The following is a 24,391-nucleotide window of genomic DNA, read 5'->3' as shown; positions in this document are numbered from 1 at the left end:
GCAAGCTATTTATGAGAAGGAAATGTTGGCAATACTACATGGACTTAAAAAATGGCGACCTTACCGAATGGGAAGACTCTTCAAGGATGAGGATGTTGAAGCATTGTTTTGTGCTATTTATATTATCTAACCATATTGGATAAATGAAGCAAGGGATGAATGGAAGAAGGACGAAGAAGTATGGACACTTATTCAAAAGTTGCAAAAGATCCCAATTCAAGCAATATTTCCAGAAATTGAAGAGGAAGGAAAAATCATATTGGAACCTGGAGCAGTCACAGAAGCAAGAACTCGACAGCTACGAAATCGATCAATTTCAGAGTATCTCATCAAGTGGAAGAACTTACCCGCTGAATATTCCACATGGGAGGACAAGAATTTTATACAGAAGCATCAAGAACTACTCAAGCGTTGAGGACAACGCTTTTTGAAGGAGAGGGGCATGTTAGGCCCCTATACTACTAGTGTAACCCCTTATTGTTATTAGTATAACCCACTTATTATATTGATGTACCCATGTAGTGCCCATATTGTTACTATTGTGCCCCATAGAAGCCCACTATTGTTATTATTGTGCCCTTACATTATTATTGTTATGTCGGCTCTGATTATGTTATAACCCCTCAGGTTCCTATATATAGAAAGGAGGTCTTTTCATTTGTATCATCCAAGAATTGTTCATTTATGTAATGTAAAAGAGGTTGCCCCCTCGAAGAGGCTGAATTCTAAGGCATTGATCTATCTTTTCTATCTTTTCTTGAGCTGGTTTCATAACATATGATGACATAGGAGGTTAAGAATATCAATGGATTGAAACTCTTTTCAATCAAGGAAACTGCTGAAGGAATTATAGGTAAAGAAAAATTAGGTATGTATGCTTACATCTTATATTGTAGAGTCATGTCATATGGTTGCAGATAAAATGGATCAATTATCTATCTTGAGAGCATGGTCAAAAGAAAGGATAGCCTCCTCTGAAGGAATGAAAAAATGCATGGGTCACACATTCAGTAGATGAAATCAACATAATATGTCCTCATATGTAATATGAGATGGTTGACTATAATTGAGGAACTTTGATTGGAATTTTTTGGGAATGAAATGTGTGAAGAAAGGAAGGAAGAGATCTTGGGATATGCAACCATGGAAAAAGCTAATCAACATCCAAAGACCAAGAAGATTTGACTAAGATATCTCCATGAAATATATGAAGACTTTGATGGATTTTGAAAAAGAAATAGACCCTTAAGAATATATATCTTTGGGAGATGTATCAATATGTATACAGGATGCTGATGCAAACTAGAAGATGTCATGATGAAATAGAATCACAAAGGTAATTTTGATTTAAGTGTTCAGTGCTTATTTTTGAAGAAATATCTGGATGGGCTTATGCAGGGTTGCCGAGGGAAGAGCTATGGATATCTTCCACCACTAATGCCCATGTAGTAGGATGAAAGATCCTTAAGGAAAAATGGCATGAAGAAGACAACATGGCATGAAGGAATGGGAGATATGTATTGAAGGATCGCTTTTCAATGATGAGATGACTGACTCACAAATGAAAGTGATGGATGGTATGTTTCCTATGAATAAGTCCCAAACATGAAGACTCTTGAATAATTAAAAGAAGTTCATGACATCGTGAGGAGGAGTTCTTCAATTAGCTAGTTGTCCCATCATCTCCACCTGAGGAGTTGTTGTAGGTCCCTAATTAAGAGGGAGCCTAGAAACAAGTTTCTTACTTGGAAGAAACTTGGAAGAAAAATTACTAAGCCAAGAGGGAGATTAGCTACATTCCTTCGATAGGAATGAGTACATTCCTTTATTGGAGTAGATATGTCCCCCCAATTAAGAGGGATAGATAGACACATCATTCTTGTCTTCACTTGGGAATATAGAATGGAGGATTGGGTAAACATATGGAATTTGATGCTCTTTGAGGATGAGTTAGGGCATCCAAGATAAGAGTAGTCATGGAAGACCGATATTCTTTGAGGACTGGGAATCCAAGATAAGAATAGTCCTAGTGGAGTACACCTTGAGAACCTGGGTGGGATATGTTCCAAGAGAGACAATGGGGAGGGTGTCTATACATCATTGGTCTCGCTAACATTGTGATCATATCTTGTGGAGAGATAGAGCTATTAGTCAAGGCCTTGGTAGGTGACAATTTTGGTTGATATGATTCTAAACAGATGGGTTACCAATATGACTCTTCGTATGAGAATTCTTTATATTGAGAATGGCCAAGTACCATTATGAATACCTCCCTAGTTAAGAGGGAGTGTTGAAAAGTGTAATTAGGTTCGGTCTTTATAATGACATGTGTAATTGTGGTTTTAGGTAATTGATATAAAGAAGAAAAATAAAATTAGTATTGTAATGCTTGTCTCATGGGTTTTGTTAGAGTCGGTCTGTTCAGCCCTCTGTCAGAGATCAAAGCTCTTTCTGCATTTCAATTTTAGGTGTCCCGCTCCATCCACTCAGCTGCATTTCGCTAGGGACATGCCATAATTCGATGGAGAAAGTCATGCTACTCATTTCCCCTCATGTCTGGCCTCTGCTGGTTCAGGTCTTGGTCCATAAATCACTGAAGTTCATGATAGTCAAGGTCTGGTCACATTACAGGCCAAAGTCCTTTTGATTGCTGGGTCTAGGAAATTATCAATGTGGTCTTTGAAAAAACATGTCCAGAACAAGTCATGCAAGCCAGAAGGAGACCCTATACAGCTACAGTTTAGGAAGCTTCATCATCACCGCAAGAGACATCGACTCTTCTTCAAAACTCTGTTTTGAAGAAAAGTCAAACAAGGTCAACTATGACAAAATTTTCCAAAAATCGACAGTTGACATTTTTAGATGCAGTCATGGATTTCAAAGCCAGAGGCCCAGTCACACAATCCCCGCAAATAAATGCCGAAAATTTTATCATGAGAGTCAAAATTTCAAAGAAAAAGGGAAAAAGCAGAGTGTTTTAAAGTCAATAAAAAGTGCAAAACATAAACATTATAAAGTGGGTTTTCAAAGAGGTAAAAATTGAACCCAACTCTCTCAAAGCCTATATATATTTGTTTTGACCCAAAACTAAGTCATTGTGATAAGGAAAAGCTTGAGAGAGGCATTGTTGAAGAAAAGAGAGCTAAGGAGGAGGAATTCGAGTAAGGAGGGCAGATTTCCAGGTGGCGCGGCGCACACACCAGGGCGCGCGATGCACACGGAAGGCACGACGCACCGGCAGCCAACCCACAGTGAAAAATCGACAAGGGCGCGACGCACAGGGCCAGGGAGCTCAAAAACACTTGCAAACTCGTTCTATATCCCGGTTGAGGTCTAGCAAACAAGAGGTATGCCCGAATGAAACCTCTTCTCTATCAATTTGGTCAATAGCAGTGTTTCTAAGACATCAAGTGAAGATCCAAAGCATATTGGCCATTCATGCGAATAATCACCAAAACAAAAATGATAAACGGGGTTTTTAAATTCGAAGGCACCACCAAGGTTTTGTTTCCCCTCCCCTTGTCCCCTCACTCCTCATCATAGTCACCTCCATTCCACCTTGTCTCCTAAAGAAATCGCCCTAAATCACCATAAAACCCTCTCCCCTATTTTTCCAAACAAATGAATGCCATTTGAAAGCGCGTGGCGCGGCGCACTCAGGGCGTGCGGCGCACTGGGAGCCCGGCCACAGTGTTAACACTGCACTGGCGCAGCGCATACCCGGCGCGCGGCGCACTGGGCAAAGCACGCGGCGCACAGGCCTGTGAGCCTAAAAAAGCACCGAATCGCCCAAAATTTTTGGAATTGGCTCTCAACATTGCAAAAGTGGCCCTAGATACCTTCACCACTGATCCTAAACTCAAAGAAAAATATGATGTTGGTGGCCATGAAATCAAAGGAAAATTTTTATTAAGCAAACATAAAAATGACACAAAGAGGGACAAAGAGCTAGGGTTTTGCTACAGTAACATGATAACTAGATATGCTCCTATCCTATCTCTATCTGCTAAATTCTCCTGGAGCAAGTTTTCCTAATAGTTACCCTAGCTACATTGTAAACATATCCCTTTGTCCCCTTTACTCCTATAGCTCAAAATGTCCTTAACCCTACCCCATCAAAACCATACCCCAAACACTCCCAAATCCCTGATAAATTTCTCCTTTAAACCCCTATTCCCCTTTTCGTCATTCCCCTCCTAACACTCCCTTGTTTTATTTTCCCCTTGGTAACAGATTTTCAGAGCATTCATCAGTGTCATTGAATTCAAAGGGCAGCATTAAACTCAGGGTACAAGCAGCAGTGATGGCATCAGAAAATTCATCAGATTATGAGGGGGATACACACAGTGACACATCTTCAGGAGAGAGGGCCCATAGGAGACATCACCAGAGTGGCAGACATCTCAGAGACGAGCCCAACACCCTCATAGAGCTACAGGCATGCCCACTTGCCATGTCTTGTTTCTAGCGCTTGGCATGTTATGAATTTTGCCAAAGGGTGGCAAATGTCAGAGTACATCATGAGTTGCCCACCTTTTCGCACTTCATCTATAAGGAGTCCAATCTGTCCTGGCATGGGTCACTTTCATCTTGACATCGGAGGCTATATCAGTGGCAACAGGGATACCTAACGTTGGGGAGGAGTGGCATAAGAAAAAGAAGGTGGAGAGGCATCACTATGAGCCTTACATCAAGAACAGCTGCTTGAGCCAGTTCACCAGGGTTTTTCCATTCAGATTTTTGAGGGATGAGTATGCCCCACTCATGAGATTGATCATGAAGTATTTCAGTTGTGAGGGGAGGTTTTCTCGCCTTTATGCCTATCACATTCGATTGCTCATACACTTCACCAGGGTGCGGATGATGAGCCTCCCATTCTTCATCTGCAACAACATTGAGAAGATGAAAAACTTCATGCAGTGCAAGACCCCACAACAGTAGCTAAATAGTGTCTATCATTTTGCTCTCATCCGGATTTTAGTGGACCATCAGTTGGGATTGCAGGGTATTGCTTAGGAGTAATTCATCTCCCGTGATTTATTTAGCGCTCCACCGGTGATATCAGAGGCAGAACATGAGGTGGGAGGTCCTTCACATCAGTTTGAGTGTGAGGTGGATAGTCCTTCACATCAGTTTGAGAGCCATGAGACTACCACCATGCCAGTTTTCATCACATATTAGAGAGGTTATCCGAAAGGCACCAGACCGTTGTTTGCAGCAGCAAAGCGAGTGTTATCTCCACCCGGGGTGGAAGGGGCCTCGCTTCCGCCATCAGCATCACAGGAGCAGGGTAAGGGCAAGGAGCCAGTGCAGGAGGAGGGGCCATCAGGTGAGCAAGAGACCGAGTTTGTTCTCCTCCAGGATGATGAGCCAGATGCAGAACCCACCAATGAGGAGCTTATAGAGATCATCAAGGAGCAGCAATCAGAGATTGAAGACTTGACCATTGATCTAGAAAGGGCCAAGTGGAACATGAACTACCTGGAGCGGAGAAACAAATATCTTGAGGACCAACAGACAATCATGGAGCTGCAGAACATCCGTGAGCAGCGCCAAGTTGCTCAAAGAAGAAGGGTTCCGCTCACATCTTTGGAGCAAGAAATCAATGAAGACCGAGAGTCCAACCTTGAGAGGGTCAACATGCATTTGGAGCAGCGGTTGGACAAAGCAAACAGGGAGAAAGAGATGCTGAGGCACATGACCCATCACTACCAGGCACGCAACATGAGTTCCAAGGAAAGAATCATGAGCCTAAAGGCAAAATTGAGCAAAGCGAGAAAAGAGGCAAAAGAGGCAAAGGAGGCAAAGGAGCAAGATCGGCTTCGAATCTTGGCTGAGGCTTCCTTGGCATAGCAAAGCACTTCATAGGGAACCTCCAGCCCAAATTCCAAAAAAATTTGGGCAAATTTTGGTCACAAGAAAAAATTTTGGGCACAAAACAGGAAATTTCTCCCTGTGCGCGCGACGCTAAAATTCTAGGGCTCCAATGGAGAGACCGCTTGCATATTCAGATTCAACATCGAAAAATATGTCTATTGGTGTCTGGGAAAGAAATTTTGACAAGTTTTGGGTCTCCTAAAGGTCAAAAAACACCCAAAAATAGCCTCTCTGCCACTTTTTGGATACACAGAAAGCAGTCTTGGGAGAATGAAGTTTTGGAGGGGAAAATGAGCTTCAAATTCAGAAATTCCAGTTGGGTTGCAAAGTAGACAGGACATGCTTTCCAACAAGCCCACTTGGGCACATTTTTGACACCTTCAAGTGCCCCAAAATAGGCTCCAAAGTGGCGAAATGCACAGGGAATTTGGCGCAGCGCACAGCGGAAAAAATGGCCAAAATGCTCGTGTTTCGCGAAATTTCGGGTCACGACTTCTCCAAGTGGGCTCGGTCATCTACTCTTCAGTTTTTTGGCACCAAGGGCGGCTTTTAAATACTTTTCTCTCCAGGTGGGCATCTATCCAAGTGGCAAAAGAATGCAAAGGGTCACCACAACCAAATGTCATGCTTGAGAGCGCTGCACCTGTAGCTGATGGTTGGCTCTCCATCTCCTTTTCGAAATGATTTGAGTAACTTCCCAACCCCTGGGCATTCCATCTCTTCTCTACACTTTCTATACATTGTATGCAAGTTATTTTCAAAGGGTTGGCTGGCTTGTAACTTCTGGGAGACTGTGGGAAAGAAACTCTGTTTCTGCACTGTGTATCTAGTGAGATAACTATCAATCCGAGTGTACCAAGCTCAGGGTGCTTGTTTCAGACTGTACAATGCTCACATGATTCTACACACATGAGACTCCTAATCAGATGTCTTAAAACCTTATGGTTTCTCTATGTGCACTTCCTCATCAATAACACCATTAAGAAATGTTTTTTTACATCCATCTGGTGGATCTCCCATCCCATCTGCGTAGTTAGTGCAACAATTGATCTAATGGATGAATACATTGGTACAGGAGGAAAGGTTTCCTCATAGTAAATTCCCTCAACTTGAGAGAATCCTTCGACCAAAAATGTGGCCTTTCCATCCATTACATGCTTAAACTTGTAGATCCATCTCTAACCCACAACTGATTTATCTGTTGGTCTTCGGAGCACTTCCCAAAAACTGTTCTTCATGATGGATTCATATTATTCCACCCTTGAATCAACTGCTTCCTCAAAAGAGGATGGATCAGTCTCTATAAGCTTAGTCATTAGATCCATGTAGCTAGTGTACCTCTCAGGTGACCTCCTTTGCTTGCGCAAGTTTGAAGCAAATCCCACATTCTCCCTCGCATCCTACACCAATCTATCAGCTTCCTTGGTTCTCTTTCTACCTTATCTGGATGATTTTGCTTGAGTGGATGTCTCCACTTTTCCTCCTCTCTACTCCTCCATTTGTGGCTGCTCCATAGCTTCCTGAGGCTCCTCCTTTGGAGCTAAAATATCCTCTTCTGGTAGGATTTGAAGCTCCCTCTCAAGAGAGAATATTCTCATTCCTTTATCCTCATAAAAATTTACATCCTTCGCACAACTATCATTCTAAGGGAAGGTAAGTACACTCAGTAATTGTGTGGAGTTTCGGTGTAACCTACAAAAACTCCCAACCCTTGTCGACTCAAGTTTCTTCCTTGAATATTCTGAGACATGGTTGTAAATAGAGGCTCCAAATTTTTTGAAATGAGACACATCCATCTTTATCCCCAAGAAATCCTCCTTTGATGTAATCATATCAGGAATCTGATGAGGACTTCAGTTCTACAAGTAGATTGTTGTGTTAGATGCCTCTACCCACAAATGTAGTGGCATGCCTGTTATAGACATATTTGGGCATTGCAACCCCAATAACATATGTCGATAAACCAGGGGCTCTTAAACCCCTAAAAGTGTTGTTTCAAACCCTAAAGGATCAAGGACAACTGATTACATCATTTCCCAGAAGTTCTCCCTGAAAAACTACTCAAAACTGGTCAAAACTGGACCATACAGACTGCTCCATGCTGAGGGTACGATGCATATCACCTATTACACACAAGGGGTGTGATGCACACTGAAAATCCCTTCTGTAGGGTGCGATGAGCGAGAGCAGACAAATGGCAGAGGAAGTTTGCTAGGTGGAAACTCAGAGAATCTTCTAGAAACTTCTCATATGACACTTGCCTCTTTGAATTCGCCCGGGGATGAGTAAGAGATCATGAAATCTCCAAGTGGGACCAAGAACTATCAGTGAAATGACACTAATCAAAAACCCAAAAGCTGACTTACCCCCCTGCAAATTTCTATATATGGATCCCTCATCCTAGAGATCCAGAGGCTGGAATTTTTTATTTTGTAAGGAAGTGTTGTTGGTTTCTTTGTGAAACATTGTATTGTTGGGTGATCTAGCTTTTCATGAGGTGAAGAGGGCTTTCATGTTGGAAGGATGATGTTGGATCAGACAGTTGGGTTGTAATCCTCTCTTCTACTTCTACTATCAATAAAGTTATTTGAGTTTTCCTCCATATACTTGTGTGTTTATGAATCTTGTATTTGTGTATACAATTGTATGGTTAATGTACTTCTGATTCTACATTGTTTATGGTATTATAGATCTCTATGCTTTGATGGTATTCTGTTGCTTTGCCTCTACAGGTGTTCTTTGAAGCGGGACAAGTGAGAAAGGAGTGGCGAACTCTATCAAAGGAGAGAGGAAACAAGCAAGGAGCCAAGCAAAATATTAAGGTTGGTGCTCTCTGCTTCTCTCTTATCTATCTTCCATAAAGGAAAACACAAGTTACTTTGAATTGTTTGTTTCTAAGATAGCTACCCGTCTTAGTGGGACTAGAAGATCTGAATAGACACTAGTTTTCCTAGAAACAATGCCTTTTTCATATAGCATATCTCTTGCATATCCCACAATGCTCTGGTTCTTTCTCTCAACTACACAATTATATTGTGGGTTATGGGGATCCGTTAGTTCTATTTGAATTTCTTCTTTGGCATAAAAGTACTTGAAATCATTCCAAACATATTCATCTTCATTGTCTCTCATGAGAGCCTTCACCTTATTTTCAGTCTCTTTCTCAACTATTGCCTTGAATTCTACAAATTTTGAGAATGTCTCATCCTTCTTTTGCATTAAGAAGATCCAACACTTTCTTGATAAATCATTAATAAAAATAACATAGTATTTATTTATGGCAGTGAAGGCTATCGAGAAGGGTCCATAAACATCATAGTGGAATCTCTCCAAGGCTACATTTTCATTGCTATCTCGATCATGGAATGTATATTTTACATACTTCCCCAAGGTACAACCCTTGCAGAAGCCTTTCTTCTCAATTGATCCTTTAGGGAGGCAGTGGCTATTTTTTGCATAATTTTAAGGGTACCACGGTGAAAATTACCAAGTCTTATGTGCTAAAGTTCACCAACATCTTGACTCTTCATTTACTATTCCTTATTGCTTAATGCAACATAATCTTCCACATCAATTTTATACAGGTTCTTCACATGAAACATGATCTACTTCACCTACCCATTAGCTATGTTTCTCAGAAAGGCTTTCCCTTTACTAAAGATTACATCATAGCCACAGTATTCCAAAAGTGCTATAGAGATGAGGTTCTTCTTCAGGCCTCATATAAACATAACATCTTTGAGGTGAATAGGGGATCTTGACTCTATCTTAAAGGTTAATGTACCAATCCTGATATCACCATACCTTTCGTTGTCCCCAAGCTCAATATTCATCTAGATATCTTTCTCCTCTAGGTCACTCAACAACTCTCCACACCCTGTTTGGAACGAGGCACCTGAATCCAAGTACCACACACTCCCCCTCGCATTGCTACCTATGCATGTGATTGTGGTGAAGTCAAAATCGAATTTTGAAGCCAATGTTTCACCTGTTTCTCCTTGTGATTTCTTCATGCTATACTTTTTATGTGGAGACTTTGTAGCATAATGACTAAATTCATGACAATTGAAGCATTTTATTTTGGACAAGTCTTTCTTATTTCCCCCTTGGCTAGAATTTGGTTTGGTTTGAAATTTCTTCCCTTTTCCCTTCTTTCCCTTTCCAACCAATGCAACATTATCTTCATCGTCTCCCTTGGATGAACCTCCATCTTTGGTATTTCGCCTGATTTCTTCTTGCACCAAATCAGACCATAAGCATTCCCAATTTGGTAATTTTTCCCTCCTATTCACCGAGTTCTACTACCTGTTAGTGTCAGTCTTTCCAGCCTTCCTCCAGTGATCAAATGTGCTCTTACAAAGTGATTTTGAAGTGTCAAGGTCAAATTTTGTCATTTCAGTGAGTCTTCAAGCAAAATTTGGTCACTAGGCATTAGGTCTAGGGTTTGCCTTAACTCCTTCTAAAGTTGTCAAAATGTTGGTCCATGTCACCATTCAGCTGAGTCTATCATCATTCATAGGGTTTTCAATGTCATTTCAGTGTCTAATGAGTCATTTTACATCTTGTTCATGCGTCAGTTGTGCCTTGGCAAGGTCATTTCCCTCTCCTAGGGTTTTGAAAGCCAATTTCTCTTGGACGGTCAAATCATCGGCAAAACTTGTATCCTGGTGTTCATACACCTTCCCCTATCCCTAAATTACCTTATCAAACACTTCCCATCCCTTAGATCCGCCAAATTCCTCATTTTTGCACAAACCCTAGTTTCTAGCTACAACTTGGCAATTTTCTAGGTTGGGCCTATGTTTTGCCCTTTTTGACCCCTTCCCCTCACTCAATCTCTGAGATTCCACTTTCCCCTGCTTCCTAACATCCCTCCCTACTTCCAAAAATTTCCCCAAGAATTTAGAAGCCCCCTATCCCCTTCATTTCGCTCCATTTCGACAAAATTCCTTGTTTCACACATCAGGACAAGTCGCACTCAAATGATGTTCCAGAGCAATAAAAGATGAATTTTGGAAAACTGAGAGAGGTTTTTGTCCAAAACATGCCAAAGAAGAAAAACCTCCTTCACTTTTTGCACAGGTGTCATGGTTTTAGAGAAATGTCAAAATTACAATCGTCGGATCCAAGGCGGTTGGCCAAGGCACAAAAAAGGAAAAAGAAGACCAATCCACTCCGTATCTTGGCTGAGGCTTCACTCAAAGATCATGGCACTCAATAGCCTAGCCAAAGCTCAAATCCCAAAAAATTTTGAGAATTTTGGGTAATTTTGGCATTTTTTGGTAATTTACAGGTTTTGGCTCCTCAACGGGTCTCACCCCCGGTGAGACCCTTTGTCATGGCAGCTCCTTTTTGCAAAAACTCAGCATTTCTAGATTTTTCATGCAAAGTTACATATGCCTATGTATGGACTTGAGTTTTTATGGAGTTTTGGGCCTCCAAAAGGTCAAAATACATGAAAATTTTGACTTTCTGCCACTTTTTTGAACTGCAGAAAGTTGTCTTGGGAGAATTAATTTTTGACAGGGCAAATGAACTCCAAATTGAAAAATTCCAGTTGGTTTGGAAAGTAGACTCAAAGACCTTTCCAACGAGCTATCCTTCACCCAATTCTGACACCTGCAAGTGCCTCAAACAGAGCTCCAAATGTGCGCGACCCGTTGAGCAGACTTTGCCAGATTTCACTGTACAGCTCGGAAAAGCACAGTTTGACTTGGTTTGACCTTTTGGGATTGAAGATGATTATCTTTGATGTAATTTTGGTAACTCTAAGACACTTTTACTCTTGTTTAACACTTCTAGAAGATTCATTCATGTCAAGGGTAAATATTTAATGAATGGATTGGTTTCCTAGCTTATAGAGGCAAGTTGTTTTGACTGCCTAGATTTTAGTGCTCAGTTTAGAATTAGTTGAAACAGCTCCTAGAAGGATGAGCTAGACCCCTAGAGGCAAGGGAAGAGGTTGGCTTGCCTATATTATGTATTTTCTTAATCATTTTCAAGGGTTGGAAGGTTGGACTCTTGAGGGAGAAGCTATCATTGTATTATTTCACTTGTATCTCTGCAATTTTTGGCTAAGGAAGACCAGGGTTTTGCAGTCATCTTTGGGATTCTTGTGGACTCATGTGTTGATGGTGTGTTTCTCAATGTTCTTGTAAGCTTTGTTATGTGATTCATTTCCTTTCTTTATTGCTGCACATTAAACAAATGAAGTGTTAAAGTATGAATTCATGCTAGCCATGCTCTGCTTTTAAATTTGTTTAATTTCAATGTTTTCTATTGTCTAAAGGGAATTCAAAGTCATTGTTTGTTGTCTTTAGCTCCTCCTCTTTCATTCCTGATCGTCCATCTCAGTTTAAGGCATCAATACGGTTTCCTACCTCGCCCCAAAGAACCCCCTGCAGAAACTGTGTCCAATCCCCGCACCCAAAATTGCAATTCCTCAATCTGCCACCAAAAACCCAAAAAACCCCAAATCAACCTTTTAAATCAGTTTACTAGCCTAATATCAGTGTTACCTTGTTGGTCATCTCATCCCATTAAAGATCTACCGAGATTGACTAGAGAGAGCCTTCTCCTGCCCCGTACGGCTAGCTACGAGGCTGAATGGTTTGATGTAGCCTTGAGGTTTACCTTTCTCAGCCTGAGGTGAAATTTCAAGCGCTAACATACTGGCGACCATACTGGGGAGAACAAACTTTTTTGTGGGTTGATGTGTTTGTTTCATAAGTCTTAGACGGAGCCTGAAGTTACGCCAGGTAGCCTTCGAAAACGCTCTTGCTTTGCATCAACGCAAGTAGATAAATGCTGCTTCAGTCAATCTCTGTGAGCTTGTGAATACGACCACTTCATTTGCATTTCACCCCAGCACATATATCAATTTCAGATCTAATTGTTGATGGTGGAAAACGAATCAGACACTTGAAAGGCTGAAATCATTCACCTGGCGACTCTAAATCAGTTTCGAGATCAGATCCAAAGACTCCACTGGAGGATGATCCCGACCAGCAAAAACATGAAAGGAGAATATGGACAGATTAGGTACTCAAGTTGGAATTTCATCCAAGATATTTTGTTCTTTGTTCTAAATTATTTCTCCTCTTTTCCTGAGAATGTAAAAAGGGCTTTGCAAAGTATATTGTATTTGAGAAGAGATCCTCGACCTACAGTTAATTCTTTTCCTTTGAAGATTGTGAATACCAAAGATTTGCATACCTTTGAGCTTGATCAAGACCTTTCTTCCGAGTTTTGTGATGGCCATCTTCAAGTTGATGAACCTCAAGTGACCAAAACTAATTCTATACCTGCTGTACATACCCCTATACCTGGTAAAATTCCAGATCGGTATAAACCTCTTGTTTTACCTTCTGTTCTTCATGCTTTCCCCAAAAACTATGATCTATACTTGCCGATGTTTGATGGTGAATGTAAGAATGTCAACACTGAGCAACATGTGCAGAATTTTGAGAATTTTCTAGATCTTTTTGAAGTTGATGATGAAGATGTTAGTATAAGGCTTTTTGCTCCTTCTTTGCAAGCCAAAGTCAAGAGTTGGTTCAAAGCCCTGCCTAATGCGAGCATCTCAGATTTCCAGCAGTTCTTCAAAGTTTTTCTCGATAGGTGGATGATCGGGCAAAACCTTTTCTTGATTGTAGAAGAGTATAACCAGTTGAAAAGACTACCAGGGGAGACAGTACAACAATTTTCTGCCAGATTTAACCAAGTTTATTATTCAATGCCAATTGATATTAGACCTTCTCCTAGATCAGCTCTCTTGCATTATCCGGGTTCCTTTGATCCGGAGATGGAGTTTCAGCTGAGAGAAAGGGATATTGCAATACTTCACGAGATGCAAAACAGTGCATTAAATGTAGAGGCTCATCTGCTGATCCGAAGGGCAAGGTTGAAAGAAGAAGAGATGAAAAACATAGATCCGGAAGAATCAACATCTCTAGAGGTGAAGCTTGACATTTTGGTAAGTGCAGTGGAAAAGATGATGGAGAAGATCACCGCAAGGAATGATTATGATGTTTAAACCCATGGCTCGCTGATTGAAGAAGAACATGTTGTTGATTCAAATCATTTTCTTTCTGATACCAATTGTTATAGATCTGATGATGATTGTCTTATTAATCATCTTGGAGAAGAGAGATCTATTGATATGACATGTATGCTTGATGATATGTTTTATACCGATGATTTGCCTCATTTTGATCAATATGATGATGATTATGTTCTCCAAACAAAAGCTAATCTTGCAGACAAATCAGCAGCTAGTTTGTGGGAGGAAAAAGTTCATTTTCAGCAGTGTGAAAACAATGTTCAGCCATCACATATCAGCTATGACATTGACGAGGAAAGTGCAGCAACGTTTGAAGTAAGTGAAGGATCTTTACCTTTTTGTTTTGATTCATGTCATTTCATCAGAGACAACTTCCATGAACTTAGAAATCAGCTGTCAACAAGTCTTAATCTAGACCATTTTGAAGGTAATAAAAATCTTGTTCAAGACTTCTCATATTCAGATTTGCAGCCCCCAAATGCCATTGGTTGTCAAGTTGCAGATGAAGGCATGGAAGTTGACATATTTGATCAAATGAAACAAGAAGGTTCCCTACCATTTTGTTTTGAATCATTTCAGTATTTGAAGGGAAATTTGCATAGTCCATCTTCAGTGAAGAATGAGCAGCATGTAGGCAATCATGTAATCATATTGGAACCAATAGAAAATGGGTTGCAGCAGTCTTTTCAAGCTTTTCATGATCCAATAGCTGATGTTTTGGATGAGGTTTGCAGTCAAAGTCTTTCTCCATTGACTACATGTGAGCTTGAAACATGTGCTGATATGAATTTGATCCGGCAGTCAGTTTCTTTGTCATTTTCAGCAGAGGTCTCGTCACAAGGCTCAGATCACAATTTGGATTCATGGTATGAGGAGAAGAGAAGTAATCCATTGGATGAGCTATGTCCCAATGTGCATGAACTTCAAGATCCTTATGCAGTGTTTTTGGAGGCGGATAGAGAATTCATATCATTCAACGGATCTGTTTCTAAGTTGTCATGGGAGTTGCCTTTCAGTAGTTCTCTTTTGTTGTTCATAAGTGAGCACTTGTGGAGAATTCAACCAGCAGACGTGATACTTACTTGGTTGCATTGGTTGTTTCATTTCACTTGATCAGGTGATGAATGAAACTGTTAGAGTAGGTTGTGATGAATAAGCTCCACTTTGAGCATCATTTTCAGTTGGTCGATTGTGTTTAAGTATCGAGTCAGTTTTTAGTTGAGTGAGAGTCAATTTGTGTTGTCAAGTCATCAGTTTTCAGTCATGCATTTCAGCTTGAGTTTTGACTACATCGCCCAATGGTTGAAAGCACTGGTCTGCCCTCCCAGAGGTCTGAGGTTCTTGGTACCTCCAAGGAGCTACCATCCCCATTGGAGCCAATGTTAGTGTCAGTCTTTCCAACCTTCCTCCAGTGATCAAATGTGCTCTTACAAAGTGATTTTGAAGTGTCAAGGTCAAATTTTGTCATTTCAGTGAGTCTTCAAGCAAAATTTGGTCACTAGGCATTAGGTCTAGGGTTTGCCTTAACTCCTTCTAAAGTTGTCAAAATGTTGGTCCATGTCACCATTCAGCTGATTCTATCATCATTCATAGGGTTTTAATTGTCATGTCAGTGTCTAATGAGTCATTTTACATCTTGTTCATGCGTCAGTTGTGCCTTGGCAAGGTCATTTCCCTCTCCTAGGGTTTTGAAAGCCAATTTCTCTTGGACGGTCAAATCATCGGCAAAACTTGTATCCTGATGTTCATACACCTTCCCCTATCCTTAAATTACCTTATCAAACACTTCCCATCCCTTAGATCCGCCAAATTCCTCATTTTTGCACAAACCCTAGTTTCTAGCTACAACCTGGCAATTTTCTAGGTTGGGCCTGTGTTTTGCCCTTTTGGACCCCTTCCCCTCACTCAATCTCTGCGATTCTACTTTCCCCTGCTTCCTAACATCCCTCCCTACTTCCAAAAATTTCCCCAAGAATTTAGAAGCCCCCTATCCCCTTCATTTTGCTCCATTTCGACAAAATTCCTTGTTTCACACATCGGGACAAGTCGCACTCAAATGATGTTCCAGAGAAATAAAAGATTAATTTTGGAAAACTGAGAGAGGTTTTTGTCCACAACATGCCAAAGAAGAAAAACCTCCTTCACTTTTTGCACAGGTGTCATGGTTTTAGAGAAATGTCAAAATTACAATCGTCGGATCCAAGGCGGTTGGCCAAGGCACAAAAAAGGAAAAAGAAGACCAATCCACTCTGTATCTTGGCTGAGGCTTCACTCAAATATCATGGCACTCAATAGCCTAGCCACAGCTCAAATCCCAAAAAATTTTGAGAATTTTGGGTAATTTTGGCATTTTTTGGTAATTTACAGGTTTTGGCTCCTCAACGGGTCTCACCCCCGGTGAGACCCTTTGTCATGGCAGCTCCTTTTTGCAAAAACTCAGCATTTCTAGATTTTTCATGCAAATTTACATATGCCTATGGATGGAATTGAGTTTTTATGGAGTTTTGGGCCTCCAAAAGGTCAAAATACATGAAACATTTGACTTTCTGCCACTTTTTTGAACTGCAGAAAGCTGTCTTGGGAGAATTGATTTTTGACAGGGAAAATGAACTCCAAATTGAAAAATTCCAGTTGGGTTGGAAATTAGATTCAAACACCTTTCCAACGAGCTATCCTGCACCCAATTCAGACACCTGCAAGTGCCTCAAACAGAGCTCCCAATGTGCGCGACCCGTTGAGCAGACTTTGCCAGATTTCACTGTACAGCTCGGAAAAGCACAGCTTGACTTGGTTTGACCTTTTGGGGTTGAAGATGATTATCTTTGATGTAATTTTGGTAACTCTAAGACACTTTTACTCTTGTTTAACACTTCTAGAAGATTCATTCATGTCAAGGGTAAATATTTAATGAATGGATTGGTTTCCTAGCTTATAGAGGCAAGTTGTTTTGACTGCCTAGATTTTAGTGCTCAATTTAGAATTAGTTGAAACAGCTCCTAGAAGGATGAGCTCGACCCCTAGAGGCAATGGAAGAGGTTGGCTTGCCTATATTATGTATTTTCTTAATCATTTTCAAGGGTTGGAAGGTTGGACTCTTGAGGGAGAAGCTATCATTGTATTATTTCATTTGTATCTCTGCAATTTTTGGCTAAGGAAGACCAGGGTTTTGCAGTCATCTTTGGGATTCTTGTGGACTCATGTGTTGATGGTGTGTTTCTCAATGTTCTTGTAAGCTTTTTTATGTGATTCATTTCCTTTCTTTACTGCTGCACATTAAACAAATGAAGTGTTAAAGTATGAATTCATGCTAGCCATGCTCTGCTTTTAAATTTGTTTAATTTCAATGTTTTCTACTGTCTGAAGGGAATTCAAAGTCATTGTTTGCTTTCTTTAGCTCCTCCTCTTTCATTCCTGATAATCCATCTCAGTTTAAGGCATCAATACGGTTTCCTACCTCGCCCCAAAGAACCCCCTGCAGAAATTGTGTCCAATCCCCGCACCCAAAATTGCAATTCCTCAATCTGCCACCAAAAACCAAAAAAACCCCAAATCAACCTTTTAAATCAGTTTACTAGCCTAATATCAGTGTTACCTTGTTGGTCATCTCATCCCATTGAAGATCTACCGAGATTGACCGGAGAGAGCCTTCTCCTGCCCCGTAGGGCTAGCTACGAGGCCGAATGGTTTGATGCAGCCTTGAGGTTTACCTTTCTCAGCCTGAGGTGAAATTTCAAGCGCTAACACTACCTATGCTAGTATTTTGGAAGTCTTAGAAGAGCTAGGCTCAACAAGTCATATTCTGCAACATTCACACCAACTCCTCCAAGCTCATCCCGAACTTGTGTAAATCTAGTGAGATACTACAAAATAGTATCATTCTTCTGCATATTAATGATTTGAAGTTTGTCTTCCAATGCTAATTTTCTATGGTCACTACTATTTTCAAATAGCTCATCCAGTATCTTCCACATTATGAAAGGAGTTTCTTTCCTATGGAGAATTGAGACAATGTGGTTTCTCACTTCCTCTAGGACTATTCTCCTCACCTTGGCTACCTCTTTCTTCCATTGGGTTAGGTTATGGGCATCCACTGATCTTGGTTTTGGAAGGTATGTCTTGATGTATTCCAACAATCCATTTCCATCAAGCATTGCCTCCATACGTTCCTTCCAGGAAATGAAATTTGAGATGTCTTCCAAGGCATACTCCAATCTCATTCCATTGAAGGCCATTCTCTCAACTTTGAGGAAATCATGCTACATTGAAGCTGAAAATTTGAACCTCCTAAGGAACAGCTTCAAAATTCTTGTTCTAATGTGAATCCATGTAGAAATATGATGATAGAATTGCAACTACTCAAGAAATTTAATCTACATCAAGAGACACAATTCTACTCTACTGCTCTTAGGAATTTAATTGACAATTTAGAACAACATTCACAAACATGCAACAATCACATACACAAGTACACATATGTATGTAGGGGAAACCAACTGGTAAAAAACCCTTAAGCCTGCTTGCATTAATCAGATGAATAGAGAATCTATTACAATTTCTAGCTCCAACTCTGACCTCAGCCTACAAAAGAATAATTTTTCTTTGTGCTCAATGAGAAGCTTTGACCCAAACTTAGCCATTTTTTCTCCCACCCAAGCTCTTATTTTCTTGCGCAAATCCTGAGGAAATTGGCCCCTATTATATAGGAATTTTCTCCAAAATGATTTTGCAATTTCAAAGGATTGATGTTGGGCTTGGAATCCCCACAAGGCATGTTTTGGGGCTTAAAGCCCAACTTTTTACCAAGTCCTTTATAAATACTCTGTGATTTGTGGGCGCAGAGCGCGAAGTCATAATAGAGTCACAAGGTTGTCTGCACTTGTTTTTGTAATGTAATGTCGGCTTTATAGACCCACCCATGGTCTGCGGACCATGGGATTGTATAAATAGAGTGAGGCTCTAAGTGTAGAAGATAGAGAAAAAGAAGTGAAAAATAGAATAGAAGCATGATGAGTCTAAGAGACTGTCGAAGTGTAAAGTGTGTCTTTGGGTCGTAGAGTAGGAGAATGCTCTGCAGCTGAGTGTGCAGAAGCTTAGTAGTCCATAGCTGAGTGCGCGGACCCCTGCAGCTGATTGTGTAGGGCAGGTCGAGTCTATAACCGTTGGAAGTATTAATTTTTGGGTTGTGTTATATTATTTCCACGACTAGCCCACATAGTTAACTGGGGGGTTAAGGGGGGGGGAGCCCCCTTCGTTATGCCGATTGTGTAGCAGGGGGGGTCACAGAGGATCTAAAGTGTACCCGTAACCCCACTTTATGGGGTCCGGAATAGCGCCCCAGAAAATATTGGTTTTGGACCCTATGTTAGGTTGGGCAGACCCACCTATGGTTTTGTGCATGATTTTCGCACATGTTTTTTAGATGCGGTGGTTTTCGGTCCTATTGGACGCGATGGTTTTCGGTCCATGGTATTGGATGCTTCGACATGTATAAATATGTATTATAACATTGAAAGGAACATAATGAAAAATCAAGCTGGTAGTCTCGGTTTTGGGATCTAGGGGGAATCTTTGTGTATATGTGTTTTATGTGTTATGATCTCACATTGTTTATTTTCTATGTTTTAGAATTTGTATGCAGGTAATTTTTGTATGGGGTTAAAACCTACATTTGGTATCAGAGCTGTTTTGGCTTCAAGGGAACACCTTTGTTCCTGAGGGGTTTCGCTCGGGCCTGTGGTAGACCCTGTTCAATGGGAGATCTGTGAGATCGATTCTAGTGGTGAAAAAAGATGGCGAGCAGTGAAAAGATAGAGATCGAGAGATTTAATGGTCAGAGTTTTGAGTTGTGGAAACTCAAGATGGAGGATCTGTTTGTGGATAAAGGTTAGTGGATCGTGGTAGATACAAGTACTAAACCAATGGGAGTGTCCGATGAAGAATGGAAGAAGTTGGATCGGAAGGCAAAGAACACAATACGATTATGTGTCTCAGATTCAGTATTGTTGAATGTATCAGCGAAAGCTACTTTGAAGGCTTTCTGGGACAAGTTAGGGACTTTGTACCAATCTAAGTCTCTGGTGAATAAATTTTTCCTGCAGAAAAATTTGTATAACCTGAGGACGAAAGATGGAGACTCGGTGACATAGCATCTGAACGCATTTAATACTGTGGTAATTTAGTTAGCATATGTTGATATTAAAATTTCAGATGAAGATAATTGCATTACTCTGTTTTGTTCTTTACCAAATTCGTGGGATATTCTGGTTATTGCAATAGGTAGCAATGCAACTGCTTTGCAGTTTGATGAAATAGTCTCAGCCTTGCTGACGGAGGAGATGAGACGGAAAAATATGGAGAGCCAGAATCGTGATGCCTTGTCTATATGAGGATGGTCCCAAAACAAAAACAAAAATAAGTCATCGAGCAGGAGATCTAAATCTAGAGGGAGATCTAAATCTCCAGGAAAACCTGTAAAGGTGGTCTGCTGGAAATGCGAAAAGGAAGGCCACTTTAAAAGGGACTGTAAATCTAAAGCTCCTGACAAAGGAAAGGGATCTTATGAGGCTCCTTTTGCAGAGGCGAAAACCACCTCAAATGAAGGTGGGGATGTGTACTTGGCTTCTTCAAGTACACATGTAAATCATGAGGCATGGTTGATTGACTCAGGTGCATCCTTTCACTTCACTCCCCATAGAGACTGGTTTTGTGAGTATGAGAAATATGATGGTAGTGATGTCTTCTTGGGGGATGACAGGAATGCTAGAATCGTTGGTCGCGGAAAAGTAAAGTTGATGTTGCAAGGTGGAAGGGTTAGAACACTTCCAGGTGTTCTACATATTCCTTCATTAGCCAGAAATATAATTTATGTAAGCAAGCTGGATGATGCAGGTGTAAAAATAGTGTTCGAGAAGGATACCTACAAAATTGTTTGGGGAGTTGTTATCTCAAAATCAATCCCTGGCAGGCTGCAACCCAGTAAGACCTCAAGTAACTATTTCACACCAATCTTTAGACTAAGGCTTAGCCTCCTTAGCCTGAGAGGGCTCTCTCAAAGGATTATTGATTTTGACTATTAATAAGATGGCCTACTCTTGTGAATAACATTGACAAATAATGAAGGTTGGACAAACATTACATAAGTTTCCATTGGGCCTATGGAGTCAAACATACTACAGCAAACAATGATGATGCCTTACATAGAAGTCATGGCATTTAGCATTTGGATGTTCAGAATACCACTTATATAAAACCACAGTTTACAAAGACATACAGGAAGTCAGAGCATGATCAATGAATTCTGAGTGATTATGCATTTGTACAACTGTAAATAACACTAAAGAAAATATACCATCACACATTCTGAACAAGAAAATCCCTTATGAATCCTGAGAAGTAAAACAGTCATTTATATTACTGAACTCTGTTTTTTACATAAGCCAAAACAGTCCTCTGTTTTATAAAATATCCAATCCTCATTACATCACTGTCTTAGCTATATATAGAATTCTTATTCTACCTAATTCGAGATTCCTCCTCCAGCATGAGGGGAATTCAACAACTACTTTTTATGACACCTATCTGCTTTGCAACAAACTATTAAATACAATTAGTGCTAACTGGAGTTCTAAAGAGTTCTAATTTGACTATGACTCTAACTCTGTCTTCTTCGTAGAATGATTCCTTCTTGTTCTTTGACACCTGGTCTCCTTTCAGTTTGGCTAAGATGGCTGAGATGAGTATTTAATGCTTCATGTTGGCCTCGGATGCTGAATGCTTTAACTGCTCAGTGATGTTAGGTGATATCCCTTGCTTTTCGGTTCCAGTCCTCCATAACTTCGAATATACAGCAGCATGTTTTTTAGCCCTTTTAATAACCCAAAAATATAGAACACCACCATGTTCCTGATGTGTTGGAGGCTTCATTGATGGCCAAGTGTGCAAGCCAAAATTCCTTATATGCAACTCATTCAATACCCTATGACCGGTAATAAAGTGGCTTTATAACAGAAACTTTAAAATTGAGTTAAAGCATTCCACCTTTTTTAAAGGTACACCTGTCTTGATCTGAATGGTTGTGATAGCTACATTTGGTCTCTTACATATCCTTTAGGTGTTTCCTTTTGAAAATTTCCGCACATATTACCAAACTGTTTGTCTGCGTTGAAAACACCACCTACTTAAACAGCTTGTCTTTGCCCTGAGGTATTTACCGCCTAGACATTTGATTACCAAAACTCCTTTTGATCCTTGATACATATAACAGGGATATACATGTCCTCAAAACAATAAAACTAAGCAAAATTTGACAAAATTTAGAACAAAACCTTTCTTTGAACAGCGACTTCATTTAGCAGCTAACTGGCCTAACTGTGCCTTCAAGTCTTCAACTTTCTTCCTCGTAGCTTTATTTTCAGCTCTTAGATGCATATTTATCTTTCTGATGAATTTGGCCTCTTTAATTGCCGGAACTGTCCATGTGTAAACATCGGCTACTGAATCCAACTGGTTTACTAGGTTTTCACTTCCTTTCCATACAGCTTTACGATAATTTGCATACCTGACTGCAGACTCCCTAGTGGCATTCTTCACCGTAGCAATCTCATGTTTAGCTGCTTCTAACTGTTTCCTTATAGCTATAATATTACCTCCTTGAGATATGATGACTGTTCTATTTGTGTCTTTTTGCTTAATTTTCTCTGCCTCCTCTGTTCTGGGCAATTCCTCGGCTTCCTCTGTTCTGGGAAATTTCTCGGCTTCCTTTACTTGCTTCCTTGTAATAGGTCTTCTGGGTTTGAAAATGAATTCTTCACCTGGCTCATCAAACTTCAGCCTTTTTGAGGCCTTAGACTTCTTCATACTTTCTGGTGATGACTGTGTCAAATCAATATGCACTGGTTCAATTTGCTCAAACTCAATGGCCTCCAATAAATCATTCAGGCTTGCCTTAGATACTGGGCTTTCTTCAACAGCTAAGGCTTTACCTTTTTCTTTACTTATTTGGTTTCTTGTCCTTACCCTTGACACTGTTTCAGATCTACTTGTTTCAGGTACAGTCCTCTTATGCTGAGCTTCTTCTTTTTTTGATTGTTGAGGTTGTTCTCTAATGATCAGTGGCTTCACTGGTTTTCTTAGCTGTGACTTGGCTTGCTTTTTATCTCTTGCCTCTTTTTGAAGCTCAGCCATCGTGAGTTCTTTGACTTGTTGTTCTTTAACTGGTTGTGGAGTAAGGCCAGTTTTGCTTTGGAAACCAGCCATGAAGATGAACGAATTCCAGTCTCTGCCTATCTTCTGGAGGCCATCTAAAACTAACAATTTAACCAAACCATGGTGAAACAAAGAGGTTTCACAATCCTCTTTCCTCAGCTGCACCTTATCACACATTTTACTCAAACTGTGAAATAAGTAAAAAGGAATGTCTATGGAAGCTTTCCCAGTGAAATGTAAAAGCAGCTTGAAGTGATAAGAGTAGACCTTATTGTATCTTCCTTCACAGGTCAAGTATTTCTGAATACAGGTGAGAAGAAGGGCATAATGCTCCTTGACATAGTTTCTGGGCACTGCTTTTGTTAGGTCTTCATTCACATATGCCTCTTTTAAAAACTCTTTGCATGGATTCATATCAAAATTAAAATTCTTAAACCATTCTTGTCGCCCTCTTGGGATCTCTGTTACAGCAGCTATTGCCTCCGGAGACACTTGAACTTCCAACATAGCTATTTTTGAATTTAAACCGGTGAAGTTTAAAGCAAACTCTTTGGTTACCTGCGCATGTCCTCCTTGCAGCTTTTTACAAAAGTTCCAGCACCCGGCATCTTTGAATGCTTTCTTCACGCCTTCATCTCTCAATGCTATGTCCAAACCTTCGGGTTCGGTCCTCTGGCATTTTCCAGATCTGTGTTCTTTCCTCTCCATTTTTCTTTTGCAATCTTCACACACACAATGACCAACAGCTTCAGTTGAAATGGTGGTTCAGTTCTCTTTAACTTGGCCTCGCTTGTAATCAGGCTCGCTTGAAAACAGCCTCGCTTGAAAACTCAAATACATCATCATACGAGCTTGTCACTTATGCATCACTTACGATCATCATAAAGATCCATGCACGGTAAAATCCATTGGAATGATATTTCTGTGCATTTCAACAAATCTATTGGTGGAGTAGTGACTAATGAGCGTTTATACATGCTACGGGAGGTACACAAACTGACATGAGAGGACAGAATTGGTGACTCATCAACAGACTTGACACTTTGGGAAAGATTCGCTGCGAAACGCATGAATCCACGATTTCGCAGCGCGGTTAGTTTTGAATTTTAATAATGCGCTGTGAAACGGCTTAATGATAACGCATTGCGGAATGGCTAAACAATGATTACGCTGCGAAACTGGCCAATAGGAGATTACGCTGCGAAATCACGAAAAGAATCGGTGACTAGGTGTTGTGCCCTACAACAA

The sequence above is a fragment of the Pinus tabuliformis genome, chromosome 7, assembly GCF_031772625.1.
Source record: "Pinus tabuliformis cultivar Carrire ecotype Pingquan chromosome 7, CPIR1, whole genome shotgun sequence".
Taxonomy (NCBI): Eukaryota; Viridiplantae; Streptophyta; class Pinopsida; order Pinales; family Pinaceae; genus Pinus; species Pinus tabuliformis.
Note: the sequence above shows the minus strand (reverse complement) of the source record.